Source organism: Acipenser ruthenus, chromosome 10 (genome assembly GCF_902713425.1).
Source record: "Acipenser ruthenus chromosome 10, fAciRut3.2 maternal haplotype, whole genome shotgun sequence".
NCBI lineage: Eukaryota > Metazoa > Chordata > Actinopteri > Acipenseriformes > Acipenseridae > Acipenser > Acipenser ruthenus.
This window is the reverse complement of record NC_081198.1, coordinates 49,316,958-49,338,244: the sequence shown is the minus strand read 5'-3', so window position 1 is coordinate 49,338,244 and position 21,287 is coordinate 49,316,958. Positions and strand designations below refer to the sequence as shown.

Here is a 21,287-nt window from a genome sequence, read left to right as displayed (position 1 = left end):
ATAACCCCAAAATGAGAAAGCGAGTAATAGGAAGAGAGGGAGAGATTGGGAAGTGATAAAACAAGTTTGTTTGTAGTGGCTCGGGGTGAATTATGCACAAGTCTTCATCTTCTTCTTCCGGGGCCTCTGCCACCCTCTGCTGTCTCAGTTTTACGGCTGTTTTTTCTTTTCTAAGCATTTTTTTTTATGCTGATCAGCAGCTGAAGCGTAACAGACACACCAGAGCGCCAAGTTTGTCTTATTCTCTGCAGTGCCAGGCTTGTAATGGTCTGACTGTATCTTGACTGTATAACAATACAAGGTCTGTAAGACTGCAACAACCAGTGAGCTACATGCCATTAGGAAGGGCATCGTCAGCCCCCATGTACTGTACATCTCTCACTTCAGTTACCTTCCCTCGTCTTGTATTATTGAACTTTGTGTTGTGTTCTGTTTTGTTTTTTAAATGGTTAGGAATTCTGCTGGAATGTCAGTACCAGTTTCTAGGGGGTGTAATGATCCATCTTGTCTCGATGAATAATGATGCTTTCTTTACAGGATACATTTACACTGATTTCCGAAATTATGTTGATTTAAGAAATAATGTTAATATCTTAACGAGCAGTGTTTCTTGTGACTATTTTATTTGCGTGGGAATTTAATAGCAAATCCATGTTACTTGTCATAATTTATCAGGAGTTAATTTGCACTTGAAAAAGGAGGGTTTTAATTAACAAAACATTATATAACTCACCTTGAAACAGAAATTTAGAGAGAAGACCACTGTTGACAGGACCAGAGTTAATTTCTTACAGACAACCTAGATAATTCAATATTTGTAGTTCTGAAAATATGTTAGCCTTTTCTATACTTGTGGTTATGAAGATTTATTCACTTGTTTTAACCATTTGTAACCTTACGGAATGTTTGTTGTATTGCTAGTGATATACTATTATTTGCACCCAGTGTAAAATTACTACCAAGAAATTATCAATGCATCTGCAGTCTGCATACAGTGCCTTGCGAAAGTATTCGGCCCCCTTGAACTTTGCGACCTTTTGCCACATTTCAGGCTTCAAACATAAAGATATGAAACTGTAATTTTTTGTGAAGAATCAACAACAAGTGGGACACAATCATGAAGTGGAACGAAATTTATTGGATATTTCAAACTTTTTTAACAAATAAAAAACTGAAAAATTGGGCGTGCAAAATTATTCAGCCCCTTTACTTTCAGTGCAGCAAACTCTCTCCAGAAGTTCAGTGAGGATCTCTGAATGATCCAATGTTGACCTAAATGACTAATGATGATAAATAGAATCCACCTGTGTGTAATCAAGTCTCCGTATAAATGCACCTGCACTGTGATAGTCTCAGAGGTCCGTTTATAGCGCAGAGAGCATCATGAAGAACAAGGAACACACCAGGCAGGTCCGAGATACTGTTGTGGAGAAGTTTAAAGCCGGATTTGGATACAAAAAGATTTCCCAAGCTTTAAACATCCCAAGGAGCACTGTGCAAGCGATAATATTGAAATGGAAGGAGTATCAGACCACTGCAAATCTACCAAGACCTGGCCGTCCCTCTAAACTTTCAGCTCATACAAGGAGAAGACTGATCAGAGATGCAGCCAAGAGGCCCATGATCACTCTGGATGAACTGCAGAGATCTACAGCTGAGGTGGGAGACTCTGTCCATAGGACAACAATCAGTCGTATACTGCACAAATCTGGCCTTTATGGAAGAGTGGCAAGAAGAAAGCCATTTCTTGAAGATATCCATAAAAAGTGTCGTTTACAGTTTGCCACAAGCCACCTGGGAGACACACCAAACATGTGGAAGAAGGTGCTCTGGTCAGATGAAACCAAAATCGAACTTTTTGGCAACAATGCAAAACGTTATGTTTGGCGTAAAAGCAACACAGCTCATCACCCTGAACACACCATCCCCACTGTCAAACATGGTGGTGGCAGCATCATGGTTTGGGCCTGCTTTTCTTCAGCAGGGACAGGGAAGATGGTTAAAATTGATGGGAAGATGGATGGAGCCAAATACAGGACCATTCTGGAAGAAAACCTGATGGAGTCTGCAAAAGACCTGAGACTGGGACGGAGATTTGTCTTCCAACAAGACAATGATCCAAAACATAAAGCAAAATCTACAATGGAATGGTTCACAAATAAACATATCCAGGTGTTAGAATGGCCAAGTCAAAGTCCAGACCTGAATCCAATCGAGAATCTGTGGAAAGAACTGAAAACTGCTGTTCACAAATGCTCTCCATCCAACCTCACTGAGCTCGAGCTGTTTTGCAAGGAGGAATGGGCAAAAATTTCAGTCTCTCGATGTGCAAAACTGATAGAGACATACCCCAAGCGACTTACAGCTGTAATCGCAGCAAAAGGTGGCGCTACAAAGTATTAACTTAAGGGGGCTGAATAATTTTGCACGCCCAATTTTTCAGTTTTTTATTTGTTAAAAAAGTTTGAAATATCCAATAAATTTCGTTCCACTTCATGATTGTGTCCCACTTGTTGTTGATTCTTCACAAAAAATTACAGTTTCATATCTTTATGTTTGAAGCCTGAAATGTGGCAAAAGGTCGCAAAGTTCAAGGGGGCCGAATACTTTCGCAAGGCACTGTATGTACATTATATGACAGCTGACCTCTACTGTAGATTTTACTTGAATTATTATTATTTATTTCTTAGCAGACACCCTTATCCAGGGCGACTTACAATTAAGATATCACATTATTTTTACATACAATTACCAATTTATACAGTTGGGTTTTTACTGGAGCAATCTAGGTAAAATACTTTGCTCAAGGGTACAGCAGCAGTGTCCCCACCTGGGATTGAACCCACAACCCTCTGGTCAAGAGTCCAGCCCTAACCACTACTCCACACTGCTGCCCACTTTTTCAACTGAAATCTTGGTATAGAAAGCAGTATATTAGATATTACAATAAAGTTTCCTTAGGTGATTGCGGATTTGCAATGCATCCTTGGCTTTTAACACTTGTGTCTTATCCACACAAGAATGAAGAACAGGCGTACAAGGGCACACAGATCCACTAGGAATGTGATCGAGATGGAGTTTGCCTAAACGTATTTAATGCTGTCAGACTCTCCCCACACTTTATGTACAGTGTACACTTTCACCTTCACATGTTTGTATGCATATAAAATGTTCTTATAATACAGTAAGTGTTCGGTGGCTATTCATGTTGAGTTTATTTATTGCGGAGGCGATCAAAGAGTACCAGAGAAAATGCACGATTAGAGGAATTCACTGAACAATTTATTATAAAAAAAATTGTGTATTGGATTGGGGAGTTCTATCATAATTTTAAAAGCTTGCTACATGTATAATGAAGTGTTACATACATGGTATACATGTATAATATAGCTAACAACTACAAACATAAACATATTTATAAATAGCCTACAAATGACTTCATGGACACAATTTCAAATCATTAACCGATTGATTTAATTAACACATTTAGTTTGAAAATCCCTTGCTGCTAAAGCTCTCGTTACTATACCACGAGTTCAATACAATAACGTTGATGTTTGAAAATTCTACTCTGAGTGTTTTATAGTTGCCATGGAGAAATGCTCTCCCTCTCTCATTTCAATTTAGTATTTTAACAAAATGGTCCATCATTTATTTGATCTTCTAATGCCTCAGAGAACTAGTGAATCAGGACAATCACATGTATCATGATAAGTATCGCTTTGTGAGATTAGTGGATCGTTACACCCCTACCTAAGGTCACCTGCCATTTCTTATGCTGGGGTATATTTACATTTTTATTTTTTTTTACTTTTTTTTACTGTTTCCAGCCAGCATAAAATATCTGTGAGCTAGTGTTTCCTTTAAGTCTGTATTTCAAATAGGTTTATTTGTAGCTTTTATTGTTCTGGACCGTTTGGCTGTCAAGGTAGTTTCTGTTCTGTCTCGATGGCAGCACGTTGTGTTTATTCATTTTTATAATGGGAAACTCAGGAAAGAACACTCTGACTGAAACACTTTACAGCATGTTGATGCAGAGTCGTTATTGGCATGAGATGAGATGTCAGTGTGGTTCAGTTGTGCGTACCATGTGAAAGATTTCTGGGGGCACACCTAGATATATACATACATTTTTTTTAAATAGTTTTAACTGGCGAGCGAGCGAGTATAAGTCATTGCAAAATAATGCATCAGGGGCAGTGCTATGATGCGCAATAAACAGATATGCTATGGTTTGACTGTGGCGCTAAACTGTAAGATTGCACTGTGTCTACGAATTCAGGACAAATGCCATCCCGTAGGCATGAAGCCCGGGACCGGGACTTGATCTTTACATTTCGGGACTGTCCCGCCCAATTAGGGACAGGTGGTCACCCTACCCCTACCACTTTCTTTTTTGCATTTCGGGGCGGCACAGTTGGATTGTACATGACAGTATAAGTAAACATTTCTTTTTATATTTGTCTCTGGTTGTTTTTACAAAGTTTTGGTGTTGAATGTTGCGTAAGTCCTGTACTTCTTGTATGTCTATTACAATTGTTTTGTAGATGACCGACCATTGCAGCTGTCCTCCTGCCAGCTTTGCTCACAGAACTGTTGCATCACAATTCTAGCGCCACTAGATGTGTGATATCGTAAATCATACCATGATTGCATTTCTATGCCCATATACAGTCCCCCATTACCCTAAAGGAAAGCACTCACTGTGGTTTTGTAAACTATACTGAATGTATCATTTCTAGTGAAGCGCTTTATAAAAAAAAGTTATCAACTGAACTGTGTGTTTTCTTTTTCAGCTGCGGGGAATTAAATGCATAAAAAATACATGAAATATAAAAAATTTGAAATTATAAATAATGAATACTGTACATAAATAATTCAACTGCATGCCTGTGGCAGTGTAATTTATTCATTAATGTCAGATAAGGTTAAATCAACATTTTAACTGCCATTAATGAACACTGCAGGGGTATTTAATAAAAGGAAGTCACGGTTTTCATATGTTCTCAAAAATAAATTAAATCAACATCTCTTTTTTGAGTTTACAGTTTTAAATATGTCAGTTCATTAAACCACTCAGTTTTCCACAGTTTTCTTTTCCATTCAAATTTAAAAAAATGTCCCTACCCTCCTACCAATGGCTAGGGAGAGGGCCTCTGCTGATCACCCAGTTCTGGCTCCACCTGAGAAACAGCAGCCCAAACTCCCTCTACTTCCAAGCCCTTGAATCCTCCCTGGGCAGTACAGCTAAATACTCGCTACAGACCTACATCACATCCCTGTCCACACACACCAGCATCTACATCCACAATGGTCCCACCACTGAGCCCAGCAGCCAGAGGGCACTGAGAAAAGCTGTAGGATCTGCCCTGTTAGTGAAATACACCCTCTACTGGAGACAGCAGATTAAAAGCCAAAATAAACTCCACCTCTATAGCTCCCTCAACAGAGAATATCTAAACACTTAAAAAAAAAAAAAAATACCTATTAACAAAATATAGGATTAGTGACCACAAGCTAGCCATTGAAACAGGCATGTATAGAGCACAATGGAAACCTAGGGAAGAATCTGTACCCAGTGCAACTGTGGAGAGATTGAAACTGAGCCCCACTTCATCCTCCACTTGGAGATATACAGAGAGCTGAGCGAGATACTGGCAAATAATATGGAGGGTTTCCTGTTCCAGAGCCAGGAGGAGAAACTGCAGGCTCTTCTGGGAGAAAAGAGAGAGGGAGCAATAGCTGCAGAATTTGTAGCATCCTGCCATAGAGCCAGAGTCGCGCTGTAAGATGTGGTCAATATAACCGTGTGGTATCTGTTCTAATGTATGTTTGTGTATTGTGTTGTAGCTTTGGCAATACTTGTTCTGCTTATCATGCCAATAAAAAGTTTAACGAGAGAGAGAGAGAGAGAGAGAGAGAGAGAGAGAGAGAGAGAGAGAGAGAGAGATCCTTTCACTTGCAGTCTCTCATTTCACTGTTGCCTGCAATCCAGTTCCACATTACTGCTCATTATCTTCTGGATCCCTCACGCCAGTAGCTGTGTGCTGCAGAGCAGAAAGAGCATTGCCTTTACTCAAGCCAGTTACATCAGCTGGAGAAGGAATCTGTGATGTGGTCAAAAAAAATATCTTTCAAGCAGGGCTTTGAAATTGCACTAGCCCGGCACCCTGGCTTGGCTTTCAGAACTTCTATTATTATTATTATTATTATTAGTAGTAGTAGTAGTAGTAGTAGTAGTAGTCATAGTAGTAGTAGTATCCATAACTTGAAAACGCTCAGTAATTGAAACTATAAGAAGCTAAGTCAGGTAGACAAAAACTTGGCTATTGCCTTCTTCAGAGCAGGAATTGATGTGGTCTGAACAATCTGGGCCTTGGTACAGTATATCTGCTCAGAAATGATTGCGATTCTCATCACAGCATGAAGAAGTCTGAAGGATTAATGATAGGAGTTATCTGTGGAGCTATGAGGGAGGAATGATTTATTTAACATCAAACTCCTGGCTGCTGATCATATATACTGTGCGTGCGTGTGCGCGTGCATGTGCGTGCGTGTGCGCGTGTGCGTGCATATATATATACATACACACACACACATTTAAGGTAGTTCTGAAAAGTTTCTAACAGTGCTCTCAGTGTGCAGCAGTGGTTTGGTTTTCCCATGTGTTTTTTGTCATTGATACTATAAGGTTTCATTCCAGAGATAATGCATGGGGTTCAGTTGTTTATCAGTCTTAGGACCAAGTCTTGTACAGCCCTTTTTTATGGTGCTACTAGTACAATTGGATTAAGAGAGTGACTGTTCTGAGCTGGATTGCTGTGGAAAGCTGTGTCCTCAGAAAGAGACTCACCTCAGGCTTTTTCTTTGTTCTGGATCAGGATTTAGGGTGACAATGATTGACAGAGAACAAGAGCTGCATTTGGTGAACAGGCCCTGCTCTCCAGATGCTAATGAGGCTGCTGCACTGGGACTTTCAGGAAATCATTTGGTGAACAGGCCCTGCTCTCCAGATGCTAATGAGGCTGCTGCACTGGGACTTTCAGGAAATCATATGGTGAACAGGCCCTGCTCTCCAGATGCTAATGAGGCTGCTGCACTGGGACTTTCAGGAAATCATTTGGTGAACAGACCCTGCTCCCCAGATGCTAATGAGGCTGCTGCACTGGGACTTTCAGGAAATCATTTGGTGAACAGACCCTGCTCCCCAGATGCTAATGAGGCTGCTGCACTGGGACTTTCAGGAAATCATTTGGTGAACAGACCCTGCTCCCCAGATGCTAATGAGGCTGCTGCACTGGGACTTTCAGGAAATCATTTGGTGAACAGACCCTGCTCCCCAGATGCTAATGAGGCTGCTGCACTGGGACTTTCAGGAAATCAGCTTGGCTCTCAATTTGCTCTCAATCTTTCAAACTCATCAACCTACTGTGCCAGCTTCAACCTGCCTGAAGTGATCTAGCAAAAGAAAAAAATAAAAAACTTTATTAATTTTTTTTAACTTTTTATAAAAAAACATTCATATGCTGTACATATCACACCTAAGATCCTGCCATAGACATATTACACCCCGGGTGGTATATAATATACAAGTTATCTCCTAAATTATTGATAGATAGATAGATAGATAGATAGATAGATAGATAGATAGATAGATAGATAGATAGATAGATGAGGAGAATTACAAGAATATAATTCCATCAAGGGGTTTTCTGTGATAGTGGAAACCAAAAGAGCAGCTCGAGGGGTTAACAAAATCTCACAGAAACCTGAGACAGAATATTGTGTTTGTAAAATAAATAACAAAACCTGGTGTTTGGGTTTTAAAATATAAATAAACAATTATAATAATGAGGCACCTAATATAATGACTTTAAGATTATATATATATATATATATATATATATATATATATATATATATATATATATACAGTACACAGTACACAAGTGCTTTTAGATGGGATGCAAATATTGGTCCACAGTAAACATAAATGGATCACAGACACATTAAAGGACATTCAAACCTGTAAGAGCACATATAAAGTGTGCAAAAATAAAAGTGAACTCGCATATAGAAACAATAGATATTCAGTCATAAGATACTTGCAGGCAGATGCAGAGATGTAGACAGAGGGAGAAGGAAGGGAGATCACATCCGCAGACTCACATCCGAACAGGGGTGGCCACAGACAACACAATTAGAACACATGTAAGGGAGCAGGCGGGGGCACAAGAGACAAGCAGACACAACACACTTGTGCAACCGCACATACACAAAACAACAACACAATAAACAAGAAACGATTCCAAAAATAAATTGTACAAGTCCTGCAAGGGCTGATGGGAATCGAGTCCCCTGATTCTACTTAAACCATTTACGTTTGAACAACTAAAGTAAATTTGAATGTTCAACTAACTTAAAAAGTGTTATGAATAAAATTTGAATTTTTCAGTTAACGTAACTTGGTTTAATTTATTTAGAATGACTTTGGGATTTACAGTGTACAAAACTAGCAAACTTGTTTATGGTATATTTTGCCAAATGTTTAACAAAATAAAATATGTAGGCGAGACAGATACAATATTAAAGGAGAAAAAAAAAGTGATTTTGTGGTTGTCAAAATGGGAAGAAAAAGCTCATTTGAATACAGATGGTCTTTCAGGCAAGCCCCTAACTTATTAGAAATGTGACAGATCATCTAGCAAGAACCTGGAATTTATTAAAGAAATGTGCTATAATATGTCTGTATGGCTGTGTGCAAAGATAACCCTGCTAATGTAAAAAAAAAAGACAATCTAATTTATTTCCAGTATCTGTGCCGTGTTGCTATATCTTGCATCTGTTTTTTTCCAGAATTTATAGAAATAAAAATTCAGGCTTTTCTGTATTGATTAAAAAGAAATCTGCAATAAACACAAACACAGAGGCTTAGGATATCTTATGGGATAAAGTAACATAAAATATTTCCCAGCTGTTAAGAGGGCCTCAATTGCAAAGTAATCTAGTATTTGATGTTCACATAAAGGGTGCAATCCCAAACCACTGGATTACCTTTTAGATTACTGTGGGTGGCAAAAACAATCCCATGGAACTGGAAAAATCACATTAGAAAAACAACTCTTAACTCTCTTATAATTATGAACATCAATAAATAACTTAAATATGCAGTGGGAAACGTTCATAAACTAAGCAATAGCTCCATATAGGAAAGCAGTATTCCAGAGAGGTGGCTGTGAACTAAACTAACAGAAAATATTGGGCCAGGCTGTCTGCTGTGTTATACTTTACAGAGGCTGTAAGGACCCTTAGCAAGCTCAGATCAAACCATCTTTAAATTAAAAAAAAAACAAAAAGACAAATTGGTATGGTAGAGGAGACTACTGATTGTTAACCAGGCTTTACAAGCAGCCTCGCTGTTATGAGATGTGTCTCATTTATTACTATTTGATAGCAGAAATGAAAGGGAATATTACCTAAATAGCTGGGCTCTTTTGTTGGCGTATATAAATGTAAAGATTACCTTATAATGTTGGAATATCAGCTCTGTAAAATGTTATCATTACAGAAAAAATAGGCAATATTTTCCCATTTCTGTTTTGCTTCCAGTGCCACAGCAGAGCATTAAGGTGTCATTTATAGCCAAGTGATACTGTCGGAAGTAATAGCAGGAGTAAGATGAATAGGCTTACAGAATGGTAAACAATGAAAGGATGCAGTTAAGAGACAGCCCTGAATTATATTTTAAGCACGGTATAAAACTCAAGATTTTGTGGTACGTGTCCGTCCTAATGACTTGTCCTTTATGTTGTTGGCTGAGTCAGATCACTCACAATAACTGCAATCATCACAAAATACTGCGCACGCTTTAAGAAAATACAAAATTTAAGAGAAAAATGATATGCAATTTCACAGCAAAAAAATCTATATGCAGTACATGAGACCCGTTCTGTACCCTGTTTTTAATGTAACAGGCATTGTTGTGTGATACACTGCTGTTACGGATTGGGTCCCCTGTGGTTGAGATGAGATGAGGTTAAAAGCTCTAAATCCACGGATGCAGACGAACCCGGCTCTCTTGCATTGTGGTTTAGACACTCCCCTGCGGTACGCGGGGTCACTGGTTCGCACCTAGCCTCGGCCCTTTTACACCAGGACACTAGTTTGTTTGAGGGTTTGATGGCTGGAACCCCACCTCTGAAGTGAGGTGTTCACTGCAACTGTCCAATTCAGTGTGCAGGTATCGAATGAAAACAAGAGTACTGACTTCGTAGGGCAGGACTTCCCCAAGAAACAAGATGACTGCGTCTCAGTGGACTTTTTCAATGTATCATTTTTATTTTAGTTTTTTTATATATATAATAAATGTCCCTCACCCTCACTGCCCGGACAGCAGGGCTGTAGAGTGAAAGGCTGGCAGTTTGCCTCAGCATGAGTTGAGACATAAATAATGACTTCCACTCTGTTCAAAGATTAAATAGAAATGCTGCCAGAGACTGGAACAAGACACTGGAAAGAGAGCAGTGCTGGTAGTTTACCTGGAGGGCAGATTATACTCTCATACTGTTTATTAAATACAATGACCTTTATCTTAGTTTTTGTTTTCTCCCCCTTATTTTGTTTGTAGGTATTATTCGCTCTGCCTTACTGAAACACAATACATTTCCTACTAGATTGAAAACAGAACTACAGCACACTATCTTCTCAAGAAAGAGTTTTGTGGTTTCATCTTAGCCCTCCATAAAGCCACCACTCGATTCAGCACATTTAGCAGTCTCTGCTTCAGAGAGGCCCAGGACTGAATGGAGGGCTGGGGGTTTCAGCTCAGGACTGGGGTGCGCTCACCTCCGTTACTTTTCGTAATTATGTTAACCCCATCAAGGTGGAGAGCTGCTATATTTATGTCCTCTTTCAAAATGATGATGCTTGTCTACTGCTGGTGAACCCGTGTTACATTTTTACAAATCTCCTGCAAACTTTTATCATAGTCCTTTCATATTGCGAGTGGGTATTATCCAATAAACTATTGACTATTAAGTTTTTAACCTATAGATGAATGTATTTGGAGATCATGAGTACCTTACCAATGTATATGTGTGTTTTGTGGTTTTCACTTTTCTTCTGTCTAAAAAAAATCTAAAAGCAGATACCCTGAATCATTTGTGATGCAATACCCCATTGGGAGTTACAGCAACAGTATAGATACAGAACTATACATCTACAGTATGCTATACTGTTCGTTGCCCCTTTAAAAACACGACCCAACACATACAGGAATGGATTTTTCTGCGCGATTGCGCTATTTTTTTTAAATTAACAACAACAAAACAAACAAAACAGAAACAAATACCTAACTCCGTTTTGGAGCGCTGACTACACAGGTAAGTCCCTGACTAGCTTGCAGGACGGCTAAGCTGTTTACCTGTCACACAAACACAAAACCACATGGGCTTAACACAGTACTTACTATAACTATGGCTACTCGGAGACAGAGCACCTTTCCACCTCCTTCTACTCAGCAGTCTTAAATACCCTGCACTCAGTTCTAATTTTTAATCACCACCGAGTGCAGGGGATAACAAACAATAAAACAATTACAATGTTGTGCATACGCACGTGTTTTTCCTGCAGGGAGGCTATTAACCCCCATCCTGCTATTACCCATCCTCGCTGCTGTTACACATATTATAATGTACTTGCTATCCCTGGTGTATATACTGCATGCGTTTATTGTGGAGGAGACGTCAACCCTGAAAACACCTTGCATTTCCCTTGGTTAAGCCAGTATCTCACTGTGACGTCTGACTGAATGTCAGTTCAACCACCCCCGTCTTTCAACCCATTAAACTCGTACTGTTTCAGGTTCTCCACTACAAATCCTGACAAGTACCCTCTTCAAGTTTGTCTTCACTTTGATACTGGAGTCACCTGGTTTAACGTCTGCGTTCTTCACGTTGTACGGGGCGCACACACGCACACACTTTCCCTCTGTTTCCTTGTGATCTTTTAGCAGTGGAGGTGAAAGTGGAAAATAAAGAGAAATAAGACAGTGGCATTTTGTCTTGTGTTGCTATTCCTGTCTCGCGGGTTGCACTGATTGAGGCAGACAGCCTGGGAGCCAAGGCTTGTGATCAGGACAGAGATGGTGAATCTGAAGGTTGTCAGTGTAAATGTTGTACAGCATATTGCCAGTCACCCAATATTGAAGCAGCCCTGAGTCACCCCTTAAAAGATCAACAGCACACAGTAACTAGCAGAGCCAGGCTTGTATTGACAACTCATGAACTAAACACAGCAGTCCCTGTATAGCAATTATAAAGAATAAAGAGAAAGCAGAGTCTTCATTTTTAGACATGTATGCATAGAGCACCCCACACACGCAGAATTCACTGCGGAATTATTTGCACAGAATTTAATAGGCAGGTTTTTTTTTTTTTAAGTTAATGTTTTGTGTGTGTAGTTTGTCTCTTAGTGTTGCGCAGTTTGGACAAGGGGACTGAAAAGAAGAGCAAATTTTTTTTTTTAATCTATCAATCTTTTTTTTGTATTAAGCATACACTGTGGTTTATACAGATGCAAACATGTTCTACTCATTTTTTACCTCAGGAACCACAAACCAGAGATGAACTGACAGCCTGATGTGTACAGTGGGGTGCACTTTACTGGATTGCTCTAGTTTTTCCAGCGTCTCACTTTCGTATAGTTTTCTGCTGCTGTTCTGAGGTGAAGGCAGTTATTTTTACAGGTGGCACCGCAGACTTGCTGCAAATAATGAGGCAGTAAACTCCTGTAGTTTATACAGATCTCAATGTGTGTCTGTAATTTGAGTGATAATAAAACTTCAAGAGACAGGTGGCAGTGACCCGGTTCCCTCGTAGCCCCGCCTCCAGGCTCCTTCATTGGGTAAAAGATAGCCAATGATTAAAGGAAGCTCAACACGCATCCTGAATAATTGATATTGTATGTATTAGCAGAGGTCTAGCAGGATAAAAGAGTTGTCCCTCTGATCTGATGAGGGACGAGGGAGAACATCTCTTCCTCTCTCCCCTCTGTACCCTCGACATCATCAGCAGATCTCTTCATTGTGAAGTACTGAACCCCTTCAAGTACTGTATACATCTGCTTTACAAGGCGTGATCAGAAAAGAAAAGCTGCTCTTTGGGCAATACAAAGCTGCGCCGTCGTGCCTTGGCAGATGGAGCCTCGTGTTCATCTATAGTCAAAGTGAACACTGCTGACCAACGTGTTTGTAGCCCCTCTGCTCGTCCCCTTTTATCTAAAATGAGAGAAAGGTTTTGTGTTCAAGAAAGATCCTGCAGTCATGCCTTCTGTGCAAAAGAACAATACAAAGATCCTGCAGTCATGCCTTCTATGCAATAGAACAATACACAGATCATGTAGTCATGCCTTCTATAAAATAGAGCAATGCAAAGCTCTGATTTGATTCCAAAAATGACCAGTTGCTGTACAAAGGGGTCCATTATATTGACCCAGTCTGCAGTGGACCTAAATACAGGCACTATGGAGATGACTGACATAGAACCCTCTGTGTACACTAGAAGTGTCCCCAGTGTATTTTGTGTATGTAAAAATATGTTACACAATGACATTATTAACATCTCATCAATTCAATACTGAATAGTCCACTGCTGAATATATATTGTTATTCACCCTTTATATTTGCTTCCATAACTTCAAACATTAAAGCATGAGATATATACTGTAGTAGTACTTAAGAAAATTTGGTAGCAATTCTAAAAATCTCGATGAGAAGCCTTTCTAAATGTATGCATGTGTTGAGCTCTCATTTTAACACATAAAGACATTATTAGCACATGCTTTTGCTGGCTGTCGGTGGTTTGTTTCTCCTTGCTGGTTCAGCTCAGTCACGGATTCTGCTTTGCTTTCCCAGTTCTACGTCAGTACCGCTCTGTAGGGGGGTTGGCTGCAATGCCAGTTCCTCTGCTCAGCCTGGGACAGGAGCCTTGTTATTTGTGCCTCTTTTTACTTTATATTTGTTTATTCAAATATTTCAACCAGAAGGAACATTCTGTTGACTCCACTGCTCTCAGTGGGGTACAAGAGGCAGAAGCGGCAAGCGTCTCAGATATCACAAACACGCTGAGGATGTGAATAATAAAAAAAACAACACCATGCACACTTCACGTATTCCTGCAGCAGCACTTTAAACCGTTTGCAGGCTAGCTGGGAGACGAGAAGAGGAGTTCTGGAATCAAAGCACAGAAGGCACAATATAGTCGGGACAGCTTGTTTTTCCTGCCTGTGAAATGCTTGTGCAGTGCAAATAGAAGTTCAAGATGCACAGTTAGCGTGTAATACAAGTATTGACATGCTAGTGGTATTGCAGCAGTATGCTCCAATGCACAAAGGCAATCAACTGCATTATAATGGTATTCTGTCAGTTACAATGTCCTTCCCTATCAGGACTGCGCCACAGTAATTGTGTAGCCATTGCCATTGCTGCTAAGGCTTCTCCAGGGTAGTTTATATTATAAAAAGATACAGGCACCATTTTCAAACAATAGAACTTGTTCCTCTTGCTGTATAGTATTTTTTAGTTTTAATTCTCGATCGTTCCCTAGCAGTGTGCTAGTAGTAGTTCTTTTCTGTTGGGTGTCCTGGCATGACCGCTGAACAGGGGTGATCAGGCGATTAGATCTCTCTCTAAGCATTCTCTGTGAAGCCTTGCTGTTCCTTTTCTAGTTAAAGCATTTGGCTTCAGGATAGAAATGACAGAGACATAACAGCCTGTCCACATGGTGTGGTTCGCAAGTTGAAGAGAGCAGCATTGGAACAGTTTTTTTAAAAAGCTTGTATCAACCACATTACAGTCAGAATTGTTAACTTGAAAAGCATGTATTGAAACTACAGTATATTTAGAAGACAGTGTCTTGATTGACCCTGCTGATAAGAGGGAAGCTTGTGTACATCTCTTTTAACTCTATGACTCTACTGCAGTCTGCACTGTTTATTATAATATACTGTACTTTTATGATGATCGATTTTATCTCTATAGTTACCTATTTTAATGTATTTTATTTATTTATGTATCCATATAATTTTTTAACTGATTAATTGTTATTCATTGTGTTTTTGTAATGTTGATTTGTGTTTGAATGTTTTGTTTTGTACAGCGCCTTGAGACACCTAGGTGTGAAAGGCGCTATAGTAAATTCAAGTTATTATTATTACTTCAGTATGCAAAGCAATTGTGAACATGCAGCATTAGTGATTGCATTAGGTCCTATTGCGATGACATTGTTCTGGAATCTGGGGCTGTGATTTAGTTCTTTAATTAAAATTGGACTCTCAATAAGAGGCTAATTATCCTATTATTCCTTGGTGGGTTTTTTTCTTTGTAATTCGCTGAATTAACTATTGCAGTGCATGCAGTGGTTTATGTTCCAATTCTCAAGATCCAAGGTAGTGACTCCAAGCAAGCTGCAACGCCTTACAGACACCCAGGAAATGAAAAAACGATTTAGACTGCACACAGAGTGTGGCATGTGTCTGGGTATACAGCCAAAAGTGTAGAGTACAAATCCAAGGAGGTTGTGTAATGCACTGCAAGACTGCACTTCTGTGAACAGTACACAGTATTCATGGGATTATACCCAAATGCAATGCAAACTGTATCGGAGCACAGGAGCCTTTGATGACTTTCCTTGGTTGAAGACCTGATTTCAAAGTAGTGATTGATCCAGATCTTCTAAGAAACAGGGTTTTTACTAGAGCCATCTAGGTAAATCTAGGTAAAGTACCTTACTCAAGCGTACAGCAGCAGTGTCCCCCACCTGGGATTGAACCCACGACCCTCTGGTCAAGAGTCCAGAGCCCTAACCACTACTCCACACTCAGATTAGAAAAACAACAGGAACAATATCTCACCTATACCACTCCTTGTAAAGGCACTATGTAAAAGTACAGCCCCTTAATTTTCACAAAGGAGTGCCTTTCAACAGGAGAGGCGATAGCAGCCAAAGGATCTGTACCCAGGGACTTCCATATGCCCAATGCGCAAGAGGGGCTGTGTAATCAGCATGTGTAGCATTTCTGCAGCATTTTGGGCAGCAGTGTGGAGTAGTGGTTAGGGCTCTGGTACTTTACCTAGATTGCTCCAGTAAAAACCCAACTGTATAAATGGGTAAATGTATGTTAAAATAATGTGTAAAAAACAATGTAATTGTATGTAAAAAAATAATGTGATATCTTGTAACAATTGTAAGTCGCCCTGGATAAGGGCGTCTGCTAAGAAATAAATAATAATAATAATAATAATAATAATAATAATAATAATAATAATTAAGCATTCCTTGTATCACCAGCTACTTTGACAAATGAAATCAAACATCACATCTCGCTCACAATCAAATTGGCTCTGAAAAAAAGAAAAAGAAAAAGGCTGACAATTTGCATTACGCCAGAGCTTAGTGTTAATGAAACAAAAGATGGCTGATTGCCAATTGTCAGGACATGAAACAGCGTTGGGTCACAATTCCACTCTGCTTTCATCGGATTGCATGCAACAGAGAAAGGCAATGAGCTAGAAATAATAACGAGCTTGGATTCTGCAGCCACAATCAGCTCCACAGGGCAGGCGTTTAAATGAAACTGAATTGATTCTAAAAGTTTGCTGTTCTCCCCTGTATATTGATTGCTTATTAGAGTGCAATAGCTTTTTTGGGAGAAACCTTCAATCTCATTGATGTTTTACTTATTTATTTAAAAGTAATGAATGTGCATGAGACACCTTAACTCATAGCAGAATCTCTTGTGAGGCACAAACTGAACATTACACATGCAATAGTGTCTTTGAATTCAATTCAGGCTATTAGTGATGATCAACTAAAAAATACAAATTAAGCTTACTTTAAAACTGACCCTGCAGATTCAATGACAAGTTCTGTAGAGTGAATGAGCAGTTTGTGAATGAATTGATTTTGATTGTGCAAGGATTTGGATGAATGCTTCCCTCATTATTTTAGGAAGTTAGACCAAGGTGTGCTTGCAATGGTTGAAACGGAGGGAGTCAGTGGGTTAAAAATGCATATGAACTCAAGGGACACTAGGCAACTGGGTTATAGTGATAGGTGACACATAAAGTACTGTAGGAGAATGTCGTGTTTAACTAGTGAAGACACTGCATACATTTGAAAACGCTTTAAAGTATGTTACTATAGTAACGTTTTGCTAAGTGAGACCATGCTGTCTCCCTGGACGTTTCTGAAAATCAGCTGCTTAAAATGATTGAGGAACAAAAAGAATGAAAAGCAATTTAAAAGTGTCCCCTGGGTGTTAAGACTTTGTGTAGGGATCTGTTTTTTAATTTGATAAGCCTGGGTTTAAGCAGTTGCTCTGTGCTCTGACCAGCTGTGGCTGTGCCTGAAGTACAAATGAGCAAAGCAGCTTGAGCGCCTTATCTTTCTGAGACATTGGCTGCCTTAGTGTCAAGCTGCCATCTTAGAGGCATCAGGCTAAGAATTTCTAAGCTAAGGAAATGAATTTCTTTATAGGCACAGCTCAGTCTCACGTCTGCTGCTGCTGTAACCTGAAATGAGGTTTGTACTAATCCAACGCATTAAATACCAGCGACTGCACCAGGCTTCTGAAATACTCATCTTCAGAAACGGAGGCCTCTGTTTGGTTTGCGCAGTAAAAACTGTTGCACCCCAGCACTGTTATTACAGTGTTATTACATGCTTACTTTATGTATGCCTGTAATCTAAAGTGCTACCAACATTACTTACAGGGAGTGTTCTTTCACATCTGAGAATCTGAGAAAGGCACGTGTTCAAGATGAAACGAAAATCCTGTATCAGGTTTGAGGAACTCAGCCGGGGTACGTGCCTGTGTATAGCAGCGCCGTAGTAGAGAACACATAGACATATACACACAGACATATAAAAACATACACACACTCACACTCACACTTACACATACAATTACACACACACAGTCACACACACACAGTCACACACACACAGTCACACACACACTTACACACTCACATTGGAGCTTGATGTAGCTGTTCTGCTTGGTCCAGTGCCAGCCTTCCCCCTGTATAATCCGAGCCTGTATAATAAATGAGAAGGATGTGCGGTTTGTTTAGTCTGCTTTTTCACAGTCTCTGATCTGTGGTGCTGCATTTGAATTGTGCTCTTCGCTCAGATCTCAGCGCTGCTAAGAGCAGAGGTTAAGCTTCCGTAATAACTCTGTTTCTTGTATTTCTGGGAGATGTTCTTTGGGGTTCCATAAGAAAAGCATCCTTAAAACTCTTGTTTTGGTCCTTGGTTGTGGTCTTCCAGGTAATCCCATCTCTTATGTTCTAAGACAGCAGTAAATATGCAAAGATCTTACAACGGGGTGAATCAATAAACACTGGTCTGTTTTCAAATAGGCAGCAGTGTTGTAACCAAGCCGGAACTCACAAAATAAGCAAGCTAAGTCACATGACTCACATCTCCAGCACAACTGTCTGATTCAGTCAGTAGTCCTCTTGATGCAATGAAAGGACCATTAGGAACTTCTTCTATTGTGAACTACTTCTTTAAGAAGGCTAAAAATGGTGACGAAGACGACAGCAACAGTGCATCAACTATGACTGTGAACTCAAACACAAAAAGCTCTTCCAGGAATGGCATACAGTGAAGCGGTTACTTATTAGATAGTTAGATAAATGCATTACCTATTATATGTGTTACAAATAAAATGTGAATTCGTATAATAATTCTTGTTTAGGACAATCTGTATTTTGGTGGTGTTCCAGTACCTTCAGATTTAGGACTACCCACCCGTTCAGGACTAGAGTATGAGGGTCACCGTGCTGTATTTTAGAGTTTTCTTTTGTTGTTCTGTCAGGGAGTAGATAGTCTTCAGTAACAGATATGATGGTGTAAATACAGCCTCATAATATCCTGCAAGTGCTGACAGTTCACTTCAGCACACTTCAAACAGGAATGCGCTGTCTGTAATTGGCAAGGGAGATAAACAACAGAAGTGTGACTAGATTTGGCAGGTTGAGGATTATTAAGAAACGAAAACACAAAGGAACATGAAGGAACTTGTTTTGCTTTTGTTTGTTTTTGTAGTATTTTATAATTAGCGACTACTGTTTTGAAGACAGGTTTGGAAACTCATCCCCTGAGATGATACAGTGCATATGGCAACAGAAATGTACTTTGATGGCAACGTTTTGAAATCCAAATATACTGCATCATGCCTTCAAATGTTTTTTTATTTATATATAAATTTAAAAAAAAAATTCTACACAGCTGAAGAAGGGCTTTTGTCCGAAACATCCTGAAATAAATGATATTTTATCACCCAAAAAAAAACCTTTTCATCTTTTCCATTTAGCACTATTGAGTGTTTAAAGGTATGTGATGATAAATCCATGCCACGGAATAGCATGGTCCCATTGATAAGCAACTGATTCAAACGCTTTAGATCCCACAACACCAGAATCCGTTTCCTTTTCTGCAGTGCTGTGACTCTTTACTCTAAAATGAACCCAACACGATGGAGAAATATGACCACAGGAAGAAAGGGGTACATTTTAAATGCTCAGGTGAGGAGAGGGAGTGTTTCATTCTTCATGCTTGTAATGCCAATTGCTTGTGATTGTTACAGCAGCTTGCTCATTTCATGAAACATGTGGGTTACAAAGGCATTGAAGGCAGAAATCCAGCACTGGCTGGCAGTGCTAGGCAGTGGCTTTAGGGAACCTCGTATCTACTCTCGACCCCCTTCTCGAAGCATGGGTTATCATTATCACACCAGACTGGAGAAGAATGACGGCTGTTAATACTTCTTCAGAAACATAATTTAAATTCACTACCAATTACTTTCCAACCTGGGATGTGATGCCCTGGTTTAAGCCGTGAACGAGGTTGGCAGACCATTAAAAAAATAAAAAAGAAGATTGAATTCCTTACCCAGCTTGGAAAGGATTTGGAGGGACACACTGAAATCATTGAAAAAGAAAGAAAGTTCAATGGAATGTGTCTTCACACTGCAGGCTCTGTTCTTGGGATTAGGCTCAGCAATTTCAAAGTTGCTGTATCTGGTGTTCTGCTCCTCATGCTTCTGCCTTCAGAAGACCAGCGGCCGTATTACAAAAGCATCCTAAGTGACATTCGTATCTAAACTTCAGAGATAGAATGTCCTAACTACAAGTTTAGGAGAGTTGATAATACAGAAAATGCTCTCCAATCTTAATTTAATATAGGAAATGACATATAACAGATCGTTCCTAAATTTTCTCAGTTTCTTTCCTAACATTTAGGACTCGGGGGAACCTGTCCTATCTGTCAGTTAGAAAAAGAAAATTGTTGGTTTGCAAGATCTGAACAAACCCTGCAAAAAACAAAACAAAAAAATGATGCACATTTATTATTGTTGTCGAGCTTTAAGTTTTGTAATGTGTATTTCTGGGCATTTAGGTTTTATTATATACAGCATATTCTATAGTGAACCATAATGATCAATTCGAATATTTGGGCTACGTGTAACGTCTAGACCTAGCCCCACCTCCCGAGGTGGTGGTCCGTGTTATGTACGGGACAGCATGGAGTTGGAGTTTGACGCACTCACAAGTTACTGTTAGTGATTACTGTTACTGATATTTGAAACTTTACTGAGTAATAAGATATTCTGTTTTGTTATTGTATTACACAACAAGACACTCCATTGAACTATAACCAGCGGCTCATACTGTATATGTAATGTAACTCAAAAAAATACAAGTTTGGACTCTTTAATGTACAAAATGATATTACTGTACACACTTTCTTTCACACTGGAGGCACGAACATATCACTGTACTGTTATTATTTTTAGCTTTACTTTAGCCTGAGAGATATTGTTGTGTGTTGGCATTCATAATTAAAATAAAATTGTGTTCATGACTGAAATTGTATAAGTATGGCTTAATTTTTTTTTTTAAATAGCAGTTTTTATGTATTGTCGTTAACTAGATTTTATTGTAGATTTTTCTGCGATCAAATCCCTATTCTCGTCCTGAGTAAAATTTAGAGCCTTGCGTTTCATTACCACAACTGAATCGAGTTTAGACGCCATAATTTAAAAAACATGTATATTCTGTTGACAGTTCCCTAAAGCTGTAACCTGCTCTATTCAGACTCGATCAGTCGTTCACGGATGAGATTGGTGTTAGATAGGATTTTCTAACTAATGTTAGGATAGGGGGAGACACTTAGGAAATTGTAGGCACTGCTGACTTAGGAAATACTTCTGACTTCTGTAAT

General features: G+C 39.3%; 1 protein-coding gene across 3 annotated transcripts in view; it reads left to right on the top strand.

Annotated features, from left to right (window-relative positions):
• Nucleotides 1–21,287, top strand: part of LOC117401233 (tomoregulin-2-like) — a 65,607-nt gene that overhangs the window by 21,861 nt on the left and 22,459 nt on the right. The gene's annotated exons all lie outside the window — the stretch shown is intronic.